At 38.4% G+C, this 21,587-nt stretch overlaps 1 non-coding gene across 1 annotated transcript; it reads right to left on the minus strand.

Moving 5' to 3' along the window:
• Positions 1-9,187: 9,187 nt before the first annotated feature.
• On the minus strand, positions 9,188-9,294 carry LOC141598041 (small nucleolar RNA R71). Its single transcript, XR_012523244.1, has one exon. It is a non-coding gene; the product is annotated as a small nucleolar RNA R71 (small nucleolar RNA).
• Positions 9,295-21,587: the final 12,293 nt, after the last annotated feature.

Raw genomic sequence — 21,587 nt, forward strand, 5'->3', positions numbered from 1 at the left:
CGGTGGTGCTCCCAAATTTGTGGTGCTGCATTTCCCGCGCCAAGTACTCTACCTTTCTTATCAAATCCTCCATGTTCTTCAATATAAATCTCATTATCATCGATGTTCTCGACCCCTTGACTCTGAAGCTGAGTTTTCTTGGAGACGATTTTACCCTATATCAATAAAAAACGAAAGATTAGATACGATCTACTAAATAATCATGATTGAAAAAATGAGTTAAAAATTAAATAATTTTAGTAACTTACAAAGAGTTGACCAGTTTTTTTGGATAACCATCCTTTTGTGCCATGCTTCCTTGTTTTCTCCAACACTTGCAAAGCGGACGGAATATCTCCTTTCCCATCTTTATCAATCTGCAATTTTGATATTTGTTAAATGTAATTACTAACTTTAAATAAAGTTAAAGAAAAAAAGTTAAAGAAAAAAAAGGTACTAAGTTAAAAAAAAAGTGAAGAAATTACCATTGAGTCCATATATTGCAAAGTGTTTTTTTGACCCATTACGTGAGTAGCCAACGCCTTCCCTTTCTCGTCACTTCCCGACCTACGGTTGGCCGAATTCTGCTATGATCTTGGCGTGAAAGTAGGATCTTCAAGTGGTCTATTCTTCAATTGACGGTGCAACTCAACACTAATCCAATCCGGCTTTTCATGTTCTTCCTTATGATAAGCTCGATAAATCATTTGCCGTAAACGGGTCTTCATGGCATCTTCCCAAGCCTTCTTAACCCTTGCCTTGTCACGGGGATCGTAACTAACACGCCACTGTTCAATAAAAAATAAAGTTAGAAAATAAACTTTATTGTAAATAAATATAAAATAAATGAATAAAATACCTAGTATTAAATTAAATGACAATTGCTAATACCTCAAACCAATTCCACCAATCCTTCTTTAGAGTAGATGACGCCGATTTCCAATTAGGAGCATGTTCTTTGTAGTTGCATCCAATATTATCCGATATCAAGTTCACAACTTTGTCATTACTAAACCTGAAAAAAAAAATGAGAAGATAATAAATATTTATATATATATATATATATAAATCGTTATAAAAATAATTAATTACGAAAAAATAACATACTTACCAAACGCCTTCTTGCTCAAGAGAATCAAGAGGAATTTTGTCAATCTTTGGTATTTCTTCATTCTCGTTTCCCTGTCCTTGGTTTCCTGCATTACTATTACTACCATCTCTTCGTCTCCTCGACGCCATAGAAACCAACTAAATTCTTCAACATTGTTAGAAATCAAATAATAGCAACCAAATAACAAATTAACAAAGTAAGAAATTGGGAAAGAAAGAAATCAAATAATCAAATAATAGCAACAAAAAAAGAAATTGGCAAAGTAAGAAATCAAAGCTTCAAATAATAGCAACAAAATAAGAAATTGCCAAAGTAAGAAATCAAATAATCAAATAATAGCTACCAAATAAGAAATTGGCAAAGTAAGAGTGAATGAAAACAAACTAGATTTCATTAAATGAAGCCATACGGCATCTACAACTAATAGTACCAACAAAGTAATAAGATTGAAAGAAAGGGTACAAAACATCTACAACTAATATAAATCCTAGACATCATCATCATCATCATCATCATCATCATCACCTAAATTAGTGTTTTCGTTGCTTTCAAAAAGCGATTCTAAAAAATCCTCATCATCATCTTCTTCTAAATACTTCTTCAAAGCCTCCTCTCCTAACTCTTCCTCATCTTCCTCCTCTTGCATAGCATCATTCTCACTTGCATTTCATCTCCTTGCGTTTCTTCTTGTTCCTCCTCCACATTTTCATTCTCATCCTCTATTTCAATTATTGTCAATGTTGTATCACCATTAACATCTTCTTGAAAGATAGATTCATCAGTAGGAGCATCCACTTGTGATCTTGCCTTTATTTTAAATCTGCGACCACTCTTTATCTCTTTTGATATTTGGATAAGGAGCATAGCAAACTTGTTCCACTTGATATGCTAATACAAATGGGTCATATTTTGGAAATTTTTTGCTCCGATTAACATCCACAAGTTTATATTCCTTATGTACTTGCATTCCTCTTTCTGAGTTATCTATCCAATTACATTTGAATAAAATAACGTTGTAAGGGTTTTTCTCGCCGATAAGACAACTCAACAACTTCATTTAGGGTTCCATAGTAGTCAGCTCCTTCAGTCGAACTCACACACACTCCATTGTTAATTGTAGACTTTTCCAAATCTTTCCCATCTATGAAAGCTCGAAATTTGTATCCATTGATTGAATAACGCTTCCATGTTCTTACTTTTTTGAAGGTCCATTTGCTAAGGCAACTACAACTGGATCTTTTAAATTATTTACCTAGAATTAATGATAAAGAACCAATTATTTACCAAATAATAATATAATTTAAATAAGCATTATAGAATATATATTATTTACTTACTTGACCTCTAAGCCAGTTAGGGAATTTTGTTTCAAATTTGTTCCAAATATCCTCGGCCATAGAAATCTCAGGATATTCTCTTTTGATGTAATCCTCAAACAACCTTTCCATACGTTTCAACTCATCAGAATCACAATTAGATAAAACATAGAGGTGTGCACGTTCATATTCGTTATCTTCCAAAAATCTTTCACGACATTTTCCAGAAGTAGTGCCCTCATGATCTTGAAATAGCTCGGGCAAGGTAGAATACTTCGCCTTTTTCTGACCTATGTCAAGGTCTTTTGCCTTTGTGTCTATATGATCTTCAAAGTAAAAAGAACAAAAATTTGCTATTTCTTCAAGCAAATATGCGTTGCATAATGACCCTTGAACACGAGCTTTATTTCCAATTTTTTTTTTTAGATGATTCAAGAACCTACAAAAAAATTGGTTAAGAATGAATGAAATTAAGTATTAACCTTAAAAGGCTTCGTAAAAGATATTGATATTACCTCTCAAAAGGATACATCCACCTATATTGCACAGGACCACCCACTTTCACTTCATATGGCAAATGAATTGGCAGATGTTCCATTGAGTTAAAAAATGAAGGTGGAAGTATTTTTTCCAATTTGCAGATTATCTCGACAATATTTTTCTCGAGACTTGTTATTTTTTCAATTTGTACTGATGAAGTGCACAAGTCTCTGAAAAATTGACTAATCTCAGTTATGGCATTCCACTCATTTTTAGGGAGAAGGTGCCTTAAAGCAACCGTGATAACGCTCCATAAACACATGACAGTCATGGCTTTTCAAGCCATGTAGCTTCAACTCATTCATATCGACACATCTTCTCAAATCAAGCATAGCCATCTGAAACTTTAAATTACATATCCAATCACACAACACTTTCTTCTCGCTCTTTTTCAAAACGATTGAATCCACCTTTCGCGACCTTGAACAAAGTTGTAAGATGTCTTTTTGTGCAATTGGGTTCAAGGTTGTCTTGTCTTTTCTATCCATCACCGTGTGAATTAGTTGTTCGAAAAAATTTTTCTCAATATGCATGACATCAAGGTTATGTCGAATTAGTAGTGTGCTCCAATATGGAAGCTCCCAAAAAATACTTTGTTTCCACCACCCAATTCGTTTCGCTTTAACCGTCTTCAATTCATGGTCAGATGCATCTACGATTTTTGGTAAATCTTTCACACATTCCCACACTTGTTCGCCCGATAACCTCGTTCCAAAGAACATCGTTCTCTATTCTTCCTTTTCGAAAGTGGACTTTATCCTTGCGAAAAGTATGATCAATGTCTAAATATTGTCTATGACAATCAAACCAACTCCATTTTCTCGCTATCTTTGAAGCCAAGTCGATTTAGTCTCTTTTTCGTACAACATGGACATGCATTCTCACCGGCGGTTGACCAACCGGATAACATGCCATAAGCAGGAAAGTCGTTGATCGTCCATAGGAGTGCGGCTCTTAAGTCGAAGTTTTGTTTCCTAGACACGTCATATGTAAACAATCCCGTGTCCCACAATTGCTTCAACTCGTGAATTAGAGGCTGTAAATAGACGTCAAGGTTTTGTTTGGGACTCTTTGGTCCAGGAATAATTAATGTTAAGAACATAAATTGTCTTTTCATGCATAGCCAAGGTGGTAAATTGTAAGGTGTAAGCATCACCGGCCAGCATGAATATGTGTTCCCGAATGGCCCAAAAGCCGAGAAACCATCGGTGCAAAGTCCAAGTCTAACATTCCGAGGCTCGGATGCAAAAGAAGGATGAAGATGATCGAAATGTTTCCACGCCTCACTTGTCACTTGGATGAGACATTGTCCCACTAACTCGGGGGTTTTCATAATGCCAACGCATTTGTTCCGCGAGGTTTTTGTGGCATAAATTCGTTGCAAACGTGGCCCTATTGGGAAATAATTTAAGAAATTTTCGGGGACCCTTTTGCCATTTGCATTCTTTGCACTTTTGTACCTAGCTCTACCACATTTTCTACAATTGTCGAGAAGAGCGTCGTCCATCCAAAAAAGCATACATCCATTAAAACATGCATCTATCTTTTCATGAGGAAGTTGAAGAGCTTTGAGAACATTTTTGGTTTCATAGAAGTTACGCATCAAAATATGATCTTGAGGAAGAAGGACTCCCATGAGTGACGTGAAACCATCTACACATTTATGGGCTAAGTTGTATTCACATTTCGGAGAGACAAGCCTTGCAGCCCGATCGTAGCAATGAGAGCCGACATCCCTCGTAGACAAAGGTTGCTCGACGTTTTAACATTTGAAAAAAGGGTAATACATTGGGATTTGGAGATTCATCAACCACCTCGGCATTAAGAGCTTCTTCCCTAATTTGATCAATGCTATCGCGCAACGCATCCTCTACCATATCCCTATAAGGATTGTCAGAGGGCATTGCCATTTCCTCTTCCTCAACGGGAAATTTCTCTCCGTGACACACCCAATCATAATAGTTGTCACAAAAACCCTTTAGACCAAGGTGTTTTTGTACTTCTTGTTCAACTAAAAACTTTTTATTTTTGCACTTACTACATGGACACCTAATTTCTTTATTTCTAATGAATTCGTCTTGTTGCTTAACATAATCAATGAATTTATTAACCCCTATTACAAATTCCTTCCTTAATTTTTTATTGGAATCCAACCTTTCATACATCCAGTTTCGTTCTAATCTCTTCATTGCAAATCTACATATATATTAGTAAATAAAAATTATTAATAAAAATGGTAAGAGCATTCATAAACTTATCTTTGAATTTTTCATACAACAACAACAACAACAACAAAAACAACAACAACAACAACAACAACAACAACAACAACAACAACAACAACAACAACAACAACAACCACAACCACAACCTGCAAAAAAATACTTTCAGTATTGGGGTCCTTATCTCTCCAACCTAAACCCATCTTTGAATCTTTCATACCATTAGTAAATACTCAATATTTTTCTTGATTGTAATGAGACAAAAATTTGGCAGCACTTCCTTACAGTTCTCCAAATACATTATTTAGAATGAATTCTCACTCTACATATGTATTCGGAGAACATTAAAGGAAATGTCAACCAAATTTTGTCTCATAACAATCAAGAAAAATATTGAGTATTTACCACCTAAATGGCATAAAAGATTCAAAGACAGTCCCAAAACGGGGACTATTCAAGAATTACACCTAATGTGTAATCCCTGAACGGGTACTAGGTCATAAATATATTAACAATCACAACACAAGCATAAGATGAATTAATATTTGTAAAAAAAATAAACATGACACAAAAAAACACAACTTATCAAAACAAACTTAATAATTACTAATAAACCTTATAAAACTAAGCAAAAGTAGAGTAAGCATCCTAAAATTGGTTTAAATATCATAAATTGGCTTTTAACTAAACTAAATTAACTACTCTAACATTTTTATGAAATTTTTTCTCTATTTTTATGAGAAATAGTAGAATTCAAAATTGCTTCAATGTCGACTAGCCTCATTTTATTTAATTATATACATCAAAATTTGACTACCATCAACTATAATCGATTTAAAAGAGCTTTGAAATACTTAGCTCACTTCATGCAAACCAAAAATATAATTCCCTAAAACATAATTAAGCATTATAAAATTGATTTAAATATCCTAAATTGGCTTTTAACTAAACTTCACTAAACTTAACAATCCTAAACATCCTTAATTGGCTTTCAACTAAACTAAACAATTCTAAACATCCTAAATTGGCTTTCAATTACACTAAACAATCCTAATAATACTAAGCATCCTAAACTAATCATAATTAATCAAAACAATAACCATAAACCCTAATTAATCAAAAGTAAAATTAATTAAACAACCCTTATATTAATTAAGAGAAGGAGACAAAGGAAGGGAGCGGCAGCAGGAAGGGGCGGCGGCGGCAGGAAGGGGCGGCGGCGGCAGAAAAAAAAAAGAGAAAGGGGAAAGGAGAAGAAAGGGGAAAGAAGAAGAAAGGGGAAAAGGGACAAGGGAAAGGAGAAATAGGAGTGATTTGGGAAATAGGGTGGTGGTAGGAGTGGTGGTGGTGGGAGTGGTGGTGATATTTTTTGAGGGAGACGGAGTTTTGGGAGTGAGGGAGACGAAATAATTGATGAGCGATAGTGAAGGAGAAGGCTGACTGCAGCCCGTATAAAGAATTCCTGCGACGGAATTTCCGTCGCAAAATTAAAATAATATTAAATTCTGCGACGGAAATTCCGTCGCAGGAATAAAAAAATATTATTTTTTCCAGCCTGTATAGAGGTGTACAGCTGGACACTTTAGAAAGTCTGCGATGGAAATTTAATATTATTTTAATATTATTTTAATATAGCGACGGAAATTCCGTCGCAGACCTTCCCGCCATGTCAGAAAATTTGGCGGTATGGGAAATTAGGCTGCAACGGAAAGTCCGTCGCAAGTCCGTCACAGGTTATAAGGCCCGTCGCAGCGTCCGTCGCAGGTTTAAATTTGCTACGGATTATTATTCCGTCGCATCGTGTCCGTCGCATCGAGACGTTTTTTTTGTAGTGAATCCTCAAGGATTTTATGAAGAAAAAGGAAGAAAAGAAGAAGGAATGAAACTGTTTGACAATCCGTACGGATTGCCCTAAAGACGCCCGTCCACCACCCATAATCCGAGCGTCTTCCTCCACAAGACGCCCGTCTTCCCCCTCTGGACGCCCGTCCAGAAGCTCCCAAATCCGCCCGTCCCGTGCCAAAAACGCCCGGATTCCCAGACAGTACTTTTGTCTTCTACAAGCTTCAAGGAAGGATGCACATCTTTTTCTAAGACCGGCGAAAAAGAGACCGGAGTCTCCCTAGAGACCGGCGATTCCTCAAGGACTTAATCGTCATTTAAGCCCTTAGTAAACCCTAATTTATGTACCTAATCCCCACTATAAATACCCCATTAGTCTAATTAGAAGAGCATGTTCTTCTTAGCAATCTTTAGTGTAGTTAATATCAATCAAATCTCTCTTTAATCTTGTAATCAACATTTAATCAAGTTTTAATACAAGTTTTATTTCCTTAATCTCTCTCTTGTTCATCCTTTATTTTGGGTAATTGAAGATTATTTGGGTTATTATTGGGAGATTGACAACCTTCCAATCAAGCATCAAGTACTTCTTTTATTCTTCGCTTTATTATTGGAATCATTAGTAGGTATAATTCTCTTAATCCCTTTTTAATTATTGTTAATCACTTTCATTTATTCATCATGTTTCACTTTGTTGGTATGATTGACAACCTTGCTAGCATGTTCAACATTATAATGAGTGAGTAGTTTCTTTAGCTAGGGTTAATGGGTAATTAGGGGAAACCAACATGGGGAATGATTCATGCTTAAATTAATATGCTTTCATAGTTTATTTGCTTGCTTGTTGTGATCTCAACTTATGCACATGTTATGTTTGATGAAATGCGAGCCTATGAATCCTTGCATTTTTTACCCATCACTTATCTTTTCAATGAGACTTGTAAGACATAAACAACCTCGAGTCTCATTAGACCATGCATATAGTTGGGTAGGGAAGATTAAGTCGACTTGTAGATGTTGTACAATCTAATCGATTCGGCTCCGGGACCCAAACTTTCCTAGAATTGTAAGATATAAACCAACTCGATCCATCACAACAATAATTGCTTGTTTATAACTTGAGAATATGTTTGTATGATCAATTCCCATGAATCCCCTATGACCCCATGACACCCTAGTGCCTTTTATCAATTGTTTACATACCTTTTAATTCATCTTGCTTGTTTACTTTCATTGCTATTTAGTTTAGTGATCTTCTACTTCAAACCCCAATTGTGACACCCTTAGACATCTCTAGTTGCAATAGAAATCTCATCTCAATTCCCGTCCCTTGGGATCCGACCTTTACTTGCCTCTTTACTAATTGTAGAGTTGTTGGTGAAGTTATAAATTGTGTTTTGGTCTAGGTGCTCCTAACGACAAGTACTGAAAACTAAACCCTCACGAGGGATCACGACCAAAAAATGGCGCCGTTGCCGGGGACGGTGTTAACTTGATTTAGATTTTCTTGTACTGTTATTAGTTGTCTTTCTTTGCCTTGGGGAAGTAAAACTCTTCAAGGTTTGTTTTAATTATTTTCGAGTTGTTTGATATTTTGCATGTCTAGAAGGTCACAAGGTAACTTGTTACCCTTTGATCACGAAATTGAAAGGACTTTGACAACCAATAGAAGACTTGCTAGGAGAACTTTGAGAGGTATTGGTGAGGTTGCAGATATTCAACCAAATACTATTGAGTTCGTCAACCCTTTTGCAAGAGAAGGTGAGGAGAACCCAACACAAAATCCAACGCAAAATCAACCCACAATGCCTAAGTTTTCATCACATTCTGTACCCACCGAGGATAACCTACCCAATGGTACTCCCACACCACAACATCTAACCGGAAATTTTATTGCCAAATCCGCATTTATCCAATTAGTCGAAAGAAGCCAATTCGGGGGGATGCCTAGTGAAGACCCTCACTCTCATATGGAGACTTTTTGTGACTATTGTGATGCGATTTCTCAAACCGGTGTAACTCAAGACCAAATTCGATGGGTCTTATTTCCTTTTTCTCTAATTGGTACCGCGAAACAATGGTTGAAAGGCCTTGATAAGGCTACTCTCGGAATTGATTCTTGGAAGAAGTTGGCTCTAGCTTTCTACAAAAAGTTCTATCCACCGGAAAAGACTAACATGCTAAGAGCTCAAATTACGGGCTTTAAGCAAAGAGATGAAGAATCTTTGTATGAAGAATGGGAGCGATTCAAGGGAATTTGTCGCTCATGTCCTCATCATGGACTTAGGGAGTGGTTCTTGGTACAACAATTTTGGAACGGTCTTTATGAAGATTCAAGGAACATTCTCAACATGGGATCAAATGGAATGTACACCGAAGTTGATGATAATCAAACTTGGAACAAAATTGAGGAAATGGCGGTCCATAACTCACAATATAGTAGACCTCGCAAGGCTACTATAGGAGGAAAGCATGAAGTGGACTCCATTACTCAATTGGGTGCTCAACTTAGTGCTCACATTGATACCATCAATTTGAAGTTTGAAAAAGCTATGGCTAGACTTGAAGAAGCCTCTAAATCACCAAAGCATCATGTTAATGCCATGACGGCATCTTCATCAATCCAAAGTGGGATATGTGAGAATTGTGGAACTTTGAGACATGACCAAAGTGAATGTAGGGGAACAAATGAACAAGTGAATGCTTTCCAAGCATACAAGAGTGGTACCCCTTATCAAACTATTACAATGAAAACACCAAATTCCATCCAAATCTCTCATACAAAAGCCAAAATGTTCAAAACCCTCAACCAACATACACCCCACCTCCCATGAGAAACCAAAATCAAAGACCCTTTTACAACCAAAACCAAGGTTACCAAAATCAAACTCCATACAATCAACAAAATGACCAAGGTTTTGATGTTCAAAAAGCGGTCCTCCAAATGCAAAAGAATCAACAAGAGTTTTTCACTCAAATGCAAAAAGATAGTCAAGCAAAGGAAATAACCATCAACAACATCCTAGCTCACACCAAAATGTTGGAAATCCAATTGACTCAACTAGCATCTTCAAGCTCACAAAGACAAAAGGGCCAATTACCACCTCAAAGTAATCCCCCAAGACATGAAACGGTTAGTGCCATTCACTTGAGGAGTGGTACAAGGTATGAAGCACCAAAGAAGCAAGTTGAGTAAGAAGTTGTGGAAGCTAGTGACAAAGAAGAATTTGTGCAAAACTCCGAGGATGGAGAACCATCAAAAGAAGAAATTTCAAAGAAAAATGAAGACAAGGTCAAGGAGAAGGAGCCCATTGTGATTAGACTTCCTTTTCTGAGTCGTCAAGCCAAGCCCAAATTTGATGGCCAACATGGAAAATTTATGGAAATTGTGAAGAATTTGGAAGTCTCGATTCCTTTCACGGAATTAATCAATCACGTGCCGGCCTATGCAAAATACATGAAAGACATTCTCACAAAGAAGAAGTCGATCCGGAAGCTTGAGACTATCGCCTTCACTAAGGTGAGTAGTGCAATCCTTCAAGGGAGTTCACCTCCAAAACTCAAAGATCCGGGAAGCTTCTCAATACCGTGTACCATTGGCGACACCACGATCAACAAAGCCTTATGTGATCTAGGGGCTAGTGTGAGTGTTATGCCGTACTCGGTGAGTAAAAGGTTAGGGATGGGTGAGCTTAAATGCACCAATATCACACTCCAAATGGCCGATAGATCGACGAAGACACCATTAGGGATATGGGAATATGTTCCCGTAAGAGTTGGGAAATTTTTCATCCCGGTGGACTTTGTCATTGTTGACATAGAAGAAGACTCCAATATTCCAATCATTCTAGGAAGACCTTTCTTACACACCGCGGGTGCAGTGATTGATGTTAAGCATGGAGAGCTCACTCTAGAAGTGGGAGATGAGAGCATAACTTTCAATCTTGACAAGCCCATGAGAGCTCCCCGTTTGCATGAACCATGTTTTATGGTTGATCATTATAGCCGGAAGGATGATAGGAAGAAGTCGGAATTCCAATGGAAGAAGAAAATCGATGATGCTCCATTCAAAGAGAAAGTGAATTGTAACAAAGAGAGCTTGAAAAGCTCACCAAAGTCAAGCAATGAAGAGGATGGCCTCATTGGCCAAGACAAGAAAGTGGGATAGTTGTCTCTATCAACTCAAGAGATCTTTAGTGATCAAGTAGATGAAGTTTGTGGTCTTTGGGATGATGAGTTTGAAGGGATTTTCAATCCCTATATTGGTAATGCTATCGATCAAGACCAACATAAAGGACAACAAGGGCAAAGGTCTATTGAAGATCTTTATCATGATAATGAACAAGCTTTTGACTACTTCTTCAAGGTGTTGAGAAACATCAACAACACCTTGGACATGCCCCCATGACATCTCACTAAGGATGAGAGTTTGGTGGAGTCCTCTCTAAACCACCATTTGTAAATATTTCTAACTCCCTAACTTGCATTTTAATTCTTTGATGTGAACATTATTTGCGCACATTTAGTCCCCTAATTGAGCCTATTTGCATACTATTATAACATTCTATGGCCATTTTATCCGTCAAAACCTTCCTATTTGCTTTTCTATCGCATTTCATATGTTTTGTAGAAAAGGAGACAATAAGGCGGAAATTCCCGTTTTTCGTGCATATTCGGAAGCTATTTGACGATGTTTGATGGACTAGTATGAAGAGGAAGCAAGAACTAAAGAACAATCCCATAAGAATAAAAGGAAAGTGAAGAAATAAGACGCTGTCAAAGAAGACGAGCGGATTCCCACGAACCCGCCCGTTTTGCAGTGACAACCCGTGCGTCCCAGCATCAAGACGCCCAGATTCCTCCAGAGAATCCGAGCGGATTCCCATGAAAACGCCCAAGCACCACCTCAACAATCCGCCCGTCTTCCCCCTCGGACTCCCGGATTCCCTTACAGCAAACTTTCGTTTCTTCAAGCTCCGTGAAAGATGCCCATCCTTCGAAAAATACCGGCGTTTCCCTGCTTAAAACTCAAAAGTGTAATTATTAATTTAGCCTTAGTTAACCTAATGAATCCCTACTATAAATACCCCACTTGTAAATAATCAAAGGGGGATCCTTTTATCAAGTTTTTAGAGTAGAAAATCCTTCTTTAAGATTAGATTAGGAGTAGATTAGAATAGATTACTCTTTAATCTTTCCACAAATCTCACATTAATCTCTCCTTAATTATTGTTCAAGTGTATTATTCAAGTTTGTTACTTTTGGGTAATTGAAGATTATTGGGTTATTATTGGGAGATTGACAACCTTCCATCAATCAATCAAGTTTCTTCTGTTATTCTTTGCTTTATTATTTGGATCATCTCAAGTTTGGTATAATTCCTTTACTCTTTACTCTTTATTGTTTATTTCCTCATTCTCTTATCATGTTTACACTTGTTGTTATGTTTGACACCATTAATGACATGTTCTCCATGATAATGAGTGAGTAGTTACTAAACTAGGATTAGTGGGTAATTAGGGGAAACAAACATGGGATTGATTAATGCCTAATCTAATATGTTTTCATAATCAAATTGCTTGCTTGTTGTGATATCAACTTTATGCACATGTTATGTTTGATGAAATGCTAAGCCAATGAATCCTTGCATTTACAACCATCTCTTATCTACTCAACTTGACTTGTAAGATATAAACCAACTCGAGTCTTGTTAGACCATGCATAGAAGTTGAATAGGGGGAAAGTAAGTCGACTTATAGGTGTTGTACAATCTAATCGATTCGGCTTCGGGACCCAATTCTTCCTATGAACCGTAAGACATAAACCAACTCGGTTCCTTCACAACATTAATTGCTTGCTTATGATTGTAAACATGTTTGTATGATCATCACCATGAATCCCCTATGACCCCATGACATCTTAGTGCCTTTAATCATTTGTTTACATCCTCCCTTTCATTGCTTGCTTTACTTTATTGTTTGCATTAGTCTAGACACAATTACAAACCCAAACAAATTGTGACACTAGCATAAATTGAGATAGATAGACTTAGAACCCAAAGCACACCGTCCCATGGATCGACCTCGACTTACCGCTAACTAGTTGTTTGTTGAGTATTATAAATTGTGTTTGATTGGATATGTGACGACCAACTCTTGTCCCATCAAAATGGTGCCGTTTCCGGGGATGGTGCTACGTGATTAAGTTCTTACTTGTTTGTCTATTTTAATTGTGCTTTCACCTTGAGGAACTTGTTCCTCAAGGATTGTTCTTACCGTTTTTGTGTAATTTCCATGCTTGTAGTTGTTTCCTTGTCTTAGCTATGATGGCTCAAGACTTGACATATGAAGTATGTGGTGGATCTTTTGAGTATGACTATGGGTATGGGGAGTTTGAGGAGCAAGTCAACACAAACCTACCTTACTATTTGTACAATGAAAATCCTAACCACTACCCCAACTTTTCCCACCAAAATCACCACATCCAATATCAACAACAACCACCCACCCAATACCCACTTCATAATGAGTTTCAATTGCCACAATACAACCACTTTCACACTTACCCACAACAAGAAAATGAACCCATTCAAAATGTGATTCTCCAAATGATGGGAGATCAACAAAACTTCTTCAAACAAATGCTAGAAGAGAGCAAAAAGAGGGATAATGTCCTTCAAGGTATTGTTGCCCAAGGTGAGGAATTGGAGATTCAAATTGCCCAAATGAAAGAATCCCAAGCAATCACTTCCCACCATTCTTTGGACATTAAACATGAATGCGAATTTGAAGTAGTAACTTTTGACATGGAGAATGAAGATTGGGAAGAGCCAATCTCCTTAAGCTCTTGTGACTATGAAAGTGTTGTGTTCGATGAGGAAGACATGAGGTTGAGTAAGCCAAGTACTCTTAGCCTTTGTGAGTATGAGGGTGTGTCCTTTGAAGTGAATGTTGAGACATTGGAGAAAGAGTTAAATGAAGCCCCCATCTATGATTCGTATGAAGATAGCAACAATGATGATGAGCCTAGAGGATGGACTCATAATATCACCTTGCTTGAGGAGCCTATCCTTGAGACATTTGAGATACCCTATCATGAAGAAGAGCGTCCTTCCCCTATTCCTCATGAAGACCACTTGACACCTATCATGGAGCCAATGATCATTGAAGAGGATATGGTGGACCTTATTCAAAAGGTCAAAGCATCATACAAAAGCTACTTGGTGGAAAAGCTCAAAGAGAAACTTGCACGTGAAGCCACTTGTGGAAATTTGGCATCCACAATGCCAACTTCTAAGGAGCTCGATCATCAATGTTATGAAAATTCTCCTTCTACCTTGGAAGGATTAAATAATCAAAATGCTATCATCATCACAAAAAGTAAAGGAGAAAGTGGTAAGTGGAAGTCTACGGATGAAAATGAACCATACTTCATACCTAATGATGAAAGGAATCATGGGCTAATTGGTTTGAAACATCGTGAATATCCAAGTGCCAAGAAGAGGAAGAAAACAACAATGAATGAAAAATTCCTTTGGCCAAGCTTCGTCTTGAAGTTAATCAAACCATACTTGTGCTTATTTGGAGCTTGTTCACAAGCTTTTGATCTCTTATTAAGAGCCTTGAGCTCTATGGATAAGAACTTCTACAGTTTAGACTAGTTTGGCGGAGTCCTATCTCAAACCACCATTTGTATGACATTTCTTAGACCCTTTTACTTTGTATAAAATTGTACATTATTGCATTTGCATTTGATTTCTTGCATGAGAGTGATGAGAGAGAGTGTCATCTTATATTTTTATTGAGCACATTGTAGAAAAGGATGAGCAGGAATAGCAAATCAGTGAAAGGGTACGATATTGCAAGGAAAAGAAAGAAAAGGAAGAAAGGAAGCAGAAGACACCCGTCCCGAAGCCTGGACGCCCGTCCAGGACCCCCGTCGCATGACTGGTTGATGCTGTCTCAGAAGACGGGAGGTTTCAACACAAGACGCCCTTCTTGAGAAAAGCCGTCCGTATTCTTCACGAGACGCCCGTCCTAAATGTCATCTGAAGCGAGATTTTGAGCTGCCAGGAAAACCGAGCGGATTTTTGAAAATCCGCCCGTCCCGAGCAAGACGCCCATTCTAACTGAGAAGACGCCCGTCTTCTTCCTTCTCTCAGCTTAGCAGAATCCCTGCATTAGAATCCGCCTGGATTTGTGAGAAGACGCCCGTCTTCTAAAAGCACGAGACGCCCGTCCCGCAGCTAAGACGCTCGGATTGTCCTCTTTTTCTCGGATAAACCGGACAGGCCCCACCCTTATCCGCCCGGATTCCCCCTTCTTCTATAAAATCACCCCCTTTCCTCCCTCATTTCCTCACCTTATCAAACCCTAAAACACTCATCTCCTTCCTCAAAAACACCCCCCTCACACCAAAAGCCAACAACAAAACCCCCATTTCCTCAACTTTAAGATGATGAACCTCAAAGGCAAGGCCAAGAAGTTGGTTGAATCTACCGGAAGGAAACGCAAGGGATCATCCTCCTCAATTCAGCGAGAGGTAGCACTACCAAGGAACGTCCGTCCCTTAGTGAGAGGAGGGATCGAACAACTTGAGTACTTCCAAGAGGTGCTTTTTGAATCCGATGACCACCGCAAGAACTTTGTCAAATTGCTAGGTAAGAACTACGAACCCACTCAATTCGTAGATATTAGGGTGTTGGAAACCCTTAAGATAAGGTACCCTACCGAGATGTTCTTTAATGGCCTTGGGCTTGGAAAACTTTTCCATGCCCATGAGGAGACATACCTTAGTCTCAAGCTTGAATTTTTTGAGTAGCCTTCACATTGTAACAAACACTAGGACCAATGTGGGCATGGAGTTTAGGTTGTGCAACCTAGACCATCATCTTTCACTTGATGAATTCGCCTACATTTTCGGTCTTGATGTGCCCACCAACTTTACCGATAAACCCGATAATTTCGATGTGGACCTACTTTGGAGGGCTATTTCTGGGAGGAATTTTACCGGTTTAAAGCAATGCTATACCTTCGCCATCCAACATCCGGTGATTCGGTTCACCGAGCGCTTTGTGGCCGGTACCATCAATGGGAGGTACGAACAAGATAGGTGTACTCTCATTGATTTAACCTTTCTTGAGTCCTATTTGAATGTTCGAGGGACGAGACGTTATAACTTCAATACGCCACTTGAGATACTTACTAGGTTCAATGATTTTGCTCAAGGGACCACCCAACTCAAGACCTTTGTAATGGGAGGTCTAATTACTATTTTGGCCAACTATCTTTGCCCCGGGTTCAATGCCCAAGGGACCTATACTCCTCTTGAGGGGAGGACTTTGATCGATGAGCACACCATCTTCACTCATCACCGGTGGTGTAATTACACTCAAGACGGGAGTGTAGAGTGGTACACCAAAGGATGTACTCCAATCATCCTAGAAGGTTAGAAGATACCGGGCATTGACCCAAGATTGAGCCCATACTCGCCCCCACCAAGCTACCTCCTTGATATCCAAATTCTTGACAATCCCCCTCAAAGGGAAGAGCCACCCCACCAAATACCTCGTGGAGGACCAGCGAGGCTTATTCGCCCACCTTCCTTTGTGCCTATCCCACCATACCCTATCCCTCATACCAAATTTGAGCCGGAAATCCCCAATACCCCGGGTATTAATGATTTGATGGCACTCATGAATAGAGTGGACCTCGGGGTACATGAAGGGAGGGTCGACAACTACTTGGCCCTTTATCCCCAATACTATAACATGGCTCAACAAGGGTATGTTGACCCTAATGGCCCTTTGCCCAAATGGGCCCAACCGGAACTCTTGTTCCCTAATCAAGGGAGCCAAGCTTGGGATCGCCAAGGTAGAGGATACTCGGGTCAAGGAGGAAAATTTGACCAAGGAGGGTATTGGGGCCAAGCAAACGGGTATGACCAAGCCGGGAGTTCTCATCGATACGGCTATGATCAAGATGAGGATGACGAGTGAAAGAGGCCTACCTCACCACCCCCATTTGTATGATACCCATCTCTCCCTCTCTCTTTTGTATATACATTGCATTTAGTGTAGTTCTCACATGCATTTGTATCATACTTCAATTGCATTAGTTAGTTCATATAGTATAGTTGCATTATAATATATCTCACATGATTCATGTAAATAGTTGCATATAGACTAGAATTCACGCATAATCACTAATGACCAAACCTATTCCTTTTCCATACTAGAAATAGTGTTTAAATCGGTTTGGGGAGGTTTGATCATAGGTGACCATACCATAATAGAAATCATGCATCATATAGTATAGATTAAATTGCATTCATTTGTTATATATGTCATATAGAATTGCATTTAGTTAGAGCATGCATTCATTCATATCATATCATTGCATTTGAACTTCAATTTCCATAAAATCAAAAATCCAAAAACATGTATCTCCTTTTTATTCTTACTCCTACTTGTACATTGAGGACAATGTCCAAAATAAAGTGGGGGATGGGAATTTATATTCCAAAAATGCATAAAAATTGAAAAATTTCAAAAAAATCACAAAAATATGTCTTTTAATTTCATAAAAACAAAAACCATAAAAATTTGCAAAATTGAAAAAAATCAAAACAAGTTCATTTCCTTTTTAGTGTAGTCTTGTATATATTGTTTTGTATATATTATGTTTGTCTATCCTTGTTCACATTGATCGACTACGCCACATCCGAGACATGAGGATATTGAAGACCGCATGGTATGATCTTTCCAATCTCCTTTTTCCTCTTTATGTTAATGACTATGTGGCTTTATTTTGATTGATGCGGTATAACAATGTGAACTTAGGACTTGCATTTAGTTTATATGTCATATTAGTTGGTAGAATCACTTGCATTAGGATGTATATAATAGTTGCATCATGGCATATAGTTGCATTTAGATGAAATATTTTGAAAAGTGCCTAATTGGGAACTTTGACAAGAGCAACTAAGCCAGTACAAATACTTTTTCAACTTAAGACTTCGCCTACTAGAATGGTTGTAAAACACCCTAAATTGTGTCATACTAGTGTCTTTCGACCCATGACCCAAAGCCTAGTCAAGGGTTTGCATGTGAGTCACCTATTCCAACCCTGTGATGCGATGTGGACTTGGTTAACTTGTCTATGTGACCTTGATTGACCTTGTGGTACGACAACCCAAAAATACTTTCTATCAATAAGTTTGAAGTGCTCATTTCAAAGATTTTGTATGTGGAAACGTTTTATTGCCAAGGAAACCTCAAATATTATGAAATATTGAAATGTTGAAAATTTTAGTTATTTTGATGGAGGCGTACCACTTCGATGTGCTTTGGAGAGGGATCCATTGAATTGGGCCCCCACACGATTGTGAATTCGACCGCCCAGAGACAGAGTGACTATCACCCCGAAAAGCTATTGTCTAGAGGTTAACCGGTTGCCTAATAAGCGATTGGCGAAAGCAAAGGACATTAGCACGGAAGGGACAAACCCCATCTCTAATTTTTGAAATGTGAAAGTTGAATGAGGTCAAACTTTGAATACTAGTCATATCCACCCTTGTTTATAAAGATTTGAGCATTTCATTCCCAAAAAGCCTTTTTGTCAAGCCACTTTGTCGAGCTTGGGACGATCCATGACCTTTACTTTTGTAGAGAACTCGAGACTTGTCATGTCATATGCTACTAGCATCATGGGGATCATCATTCCATAGCCATCCAATCGCTCTTGACGAAAGCATTTGGAAATTGAGGACGCAAGTAGTCTAGTTTAACACCATTTGGAGGTGATTTAGTGCCATCCTCTTAGCCTTAGTAATTTGTTGTACTAGTATTTGTGACGAATTATATGCTCTTAAATTTGTTCTCTTTTAGTTGCCACCGCCACTTGATGAGGAAGTGGCTATTCCTTTTGTAGATGCATCCATTATTTCATTTTGTGTGCTTAATGTTTGGATGTGTCGCCATTTTGGCAAGACCCACCTTGCCTTGCAAGAAGACATCCTACCTCATGGTTGTCTTGTTGTGAGTTGAAGGGGCGGAGTGAGACCCGCTAATTGTCTCATATCGGCTATATTAGTAGGTTAGTTTAAATAAAGGTCTAGTTTTTGTCACCTCTTTACTCGGGACGAGTAAAGGTTCGGTTTGGGGATATTTGATGTGAAAATTATTTGCGCACATTTAGTCCCCTAATTGAGCCTATTTTGCATACTATTATAACATTCTATGGCCATTTTATCCGTCAAAACCTTCCTATTTGCTTTTCTATCGCATTTCATATGTTTTGTAGAAAAGGAGACAATAAGGCGGAAATTCCCGTTTTTCGTGCATATTCGGAAGCTATTTGACGATGTTTGATGGACTAGTATGAAGAGGAAGCAAGAACTAAAGACCAATCCCGTAAGAATAAAAGGAAAGTGAAGAAATAAGACGCTGTCAAAGAAGACGAGCGGATTCCCACGAACCCGCCCGTTTTGCAGTGACAACCCGTGCGTCCCAGCATCAAGACGCCCGGATTCCTCCAGAGAATCCGAGCGGATTCCCATGAAAACGCCCGTGAACCACCTCAACAATCCGCCCGTCTTCCCCCTCGGATGCCCGGATTACCTTACAGCAAACTTTCGTTTCTTCAAGCTCAGTGAAAGATGCCCATCCTTCGAAAAATACCGGCGTTTCCCTGCTTAAAACTCAAAAGTGTAATTATTAATTTAGCCTTAGTTAACCTAATGAATCCCTACTATAAATACCCCACTTGTAAATAATCAAAGAGGGATCCTTTTATCAAGTTTTTAGAGTAGAAAATCCTTCTTTAAGATTAGATTAGGAGTAGATTAGAATAGATTACTCTTTAATCTTTCCACAAATCTCACATTAATCTCTCCTTAATTATTGTTCAAGTGTATTATTCAAGTTTGTTACTTTTGGGTAATTGAAGATTATTGGGTTATTATTGGGAGATTGACAACCTTCCATCAATCAATCAAGTTTCTTCTATTATTCTTTGCTTTATTATTTGGATCATCTCAAGTTTGGTATAATTCCTTTACTCTTTACTCTTTATTGTTTATTTCCTCATTCTCTTATCATGTTTACACTTGTTGTTATGTTTGACACCATTAATGACATGTTCTCCATGATAATGAGTGAGTAGTTACTAAACTAGGATTAGTGGGTAATTAGGGGAAACAAACATGGGATTGATTAATGCCTAATCTAATATGTTTTCATAATCAAATTGCTTGCTTGTTGTGATGTCAACTTTATGCACATGTTATGTTTGATGAAATGCTAAGCCTATGAATCCTTGCATTTACAATCATCTCTTATCTACTCAACTTGACTTGTAAGATATAAACCAACTCGAGTCTTGTTAGACCATGCATAGAAGTTGAATAGGGGGAAAGTAAGTCGACTTGTAGTTAGACCAACTCGGTTCCTCCACAATATTAATTGCTTGCTTATGATTGTAAACATGTTTGTATGATCAACACCATGAATCCCTTATGACCCCATGCCATCTTAGTGCCTTTAATCATTTGTTTACATCCTCCCTTTCATTGCTTGCTTTACTTTATTGTTTGCATTAGTCCAGACATAACTACAAACCCAGACAAATTGTGACACTAGCATAAATTGAGATAGATAGACTTAGAACCCAAAGCACACCGTCCCATGGATCGACCCCGACTTACCGCTAACTAGTTGTTTGTTGAGTATTATAAATTGTGTTTGATTGGATGTGTGACGACCAACTCTTGTCCCATCATTCTTACATTGCATTTTTGTCATTTTTGGATTTTTGTGCTTTGATCAAGATGATTATCATTTTTTGAGAGAAGTGAGGGAGGGACTAATGATTTAATTGATGTGTAGTGCTTTAGCTTAGTGTGGGGATAGCAATTGCCTAGGCTATTCATGCCTTAGTAGTGCCCCTACAATGAAGAACACGGGATTTGAAGAATGAAAAATGACAAGGGATATGCAAGTACATGGATGGAACTGAATCCGGGTAAAACAGGGATAATCCGAGCGTCTTCAAGGGGAATCCGCTCGTCTCCAGGAAATCCGAGCGTATTTGCCAAAATCCGCCCGTCCACTTTAAACTGAAAATTTGAAATTTTGGGACTGTCGAAGAATCCGAGCGTCCTGGTAGAGAAGACGCTCGTCTTCAGAAATCCGCCCGTCTTTGCAGGAAGACGCCCGTCTTTTTGCCTGTGAAAAACAAGAAAGCTTGTTGTCTCAGTATCCGCCCGTCTTCAGCAGAAGACGCTCGTGCTGCAATTAAAGAATCCGAGCATCTTTGCTGAAAGGCCCCCGTCTTTAGGCGAGAATCCTGAACCCAAATTAGGCAGAATCCGAGCGTCCCGAAGGAAAGACGCCCGTCTTCCCCTGCAGTTTCAAAATTTTCGGGTAATTTAAATACCCCATCCCACATTCATTTCTTCCTTCATTCATTCAAAACACTACCCATAAACCCCAAAACTCAAAACCCTCATCCTCTCCATCACCAAAACAAGATTTCCTCAACCAAATTCAAAAAAATCAAATCCAAACTTCCTTTTAAC

The sequence above is a fragment of the Silene latifolia genome, chromosome 8 (genome assembly GCF_048544455.1).
Source record: "Silene latifolia isolate original U9 population chromosome 8, ASM4854445v1, whole genome shotgun sequence".
Taxonomy (NCBI): Eukaryota; Viridiplantae; Streptophyta; class Magnoliopsida; order Caryophyllales; family Caryophyllaceae; genus Silene; species Silene latifolia.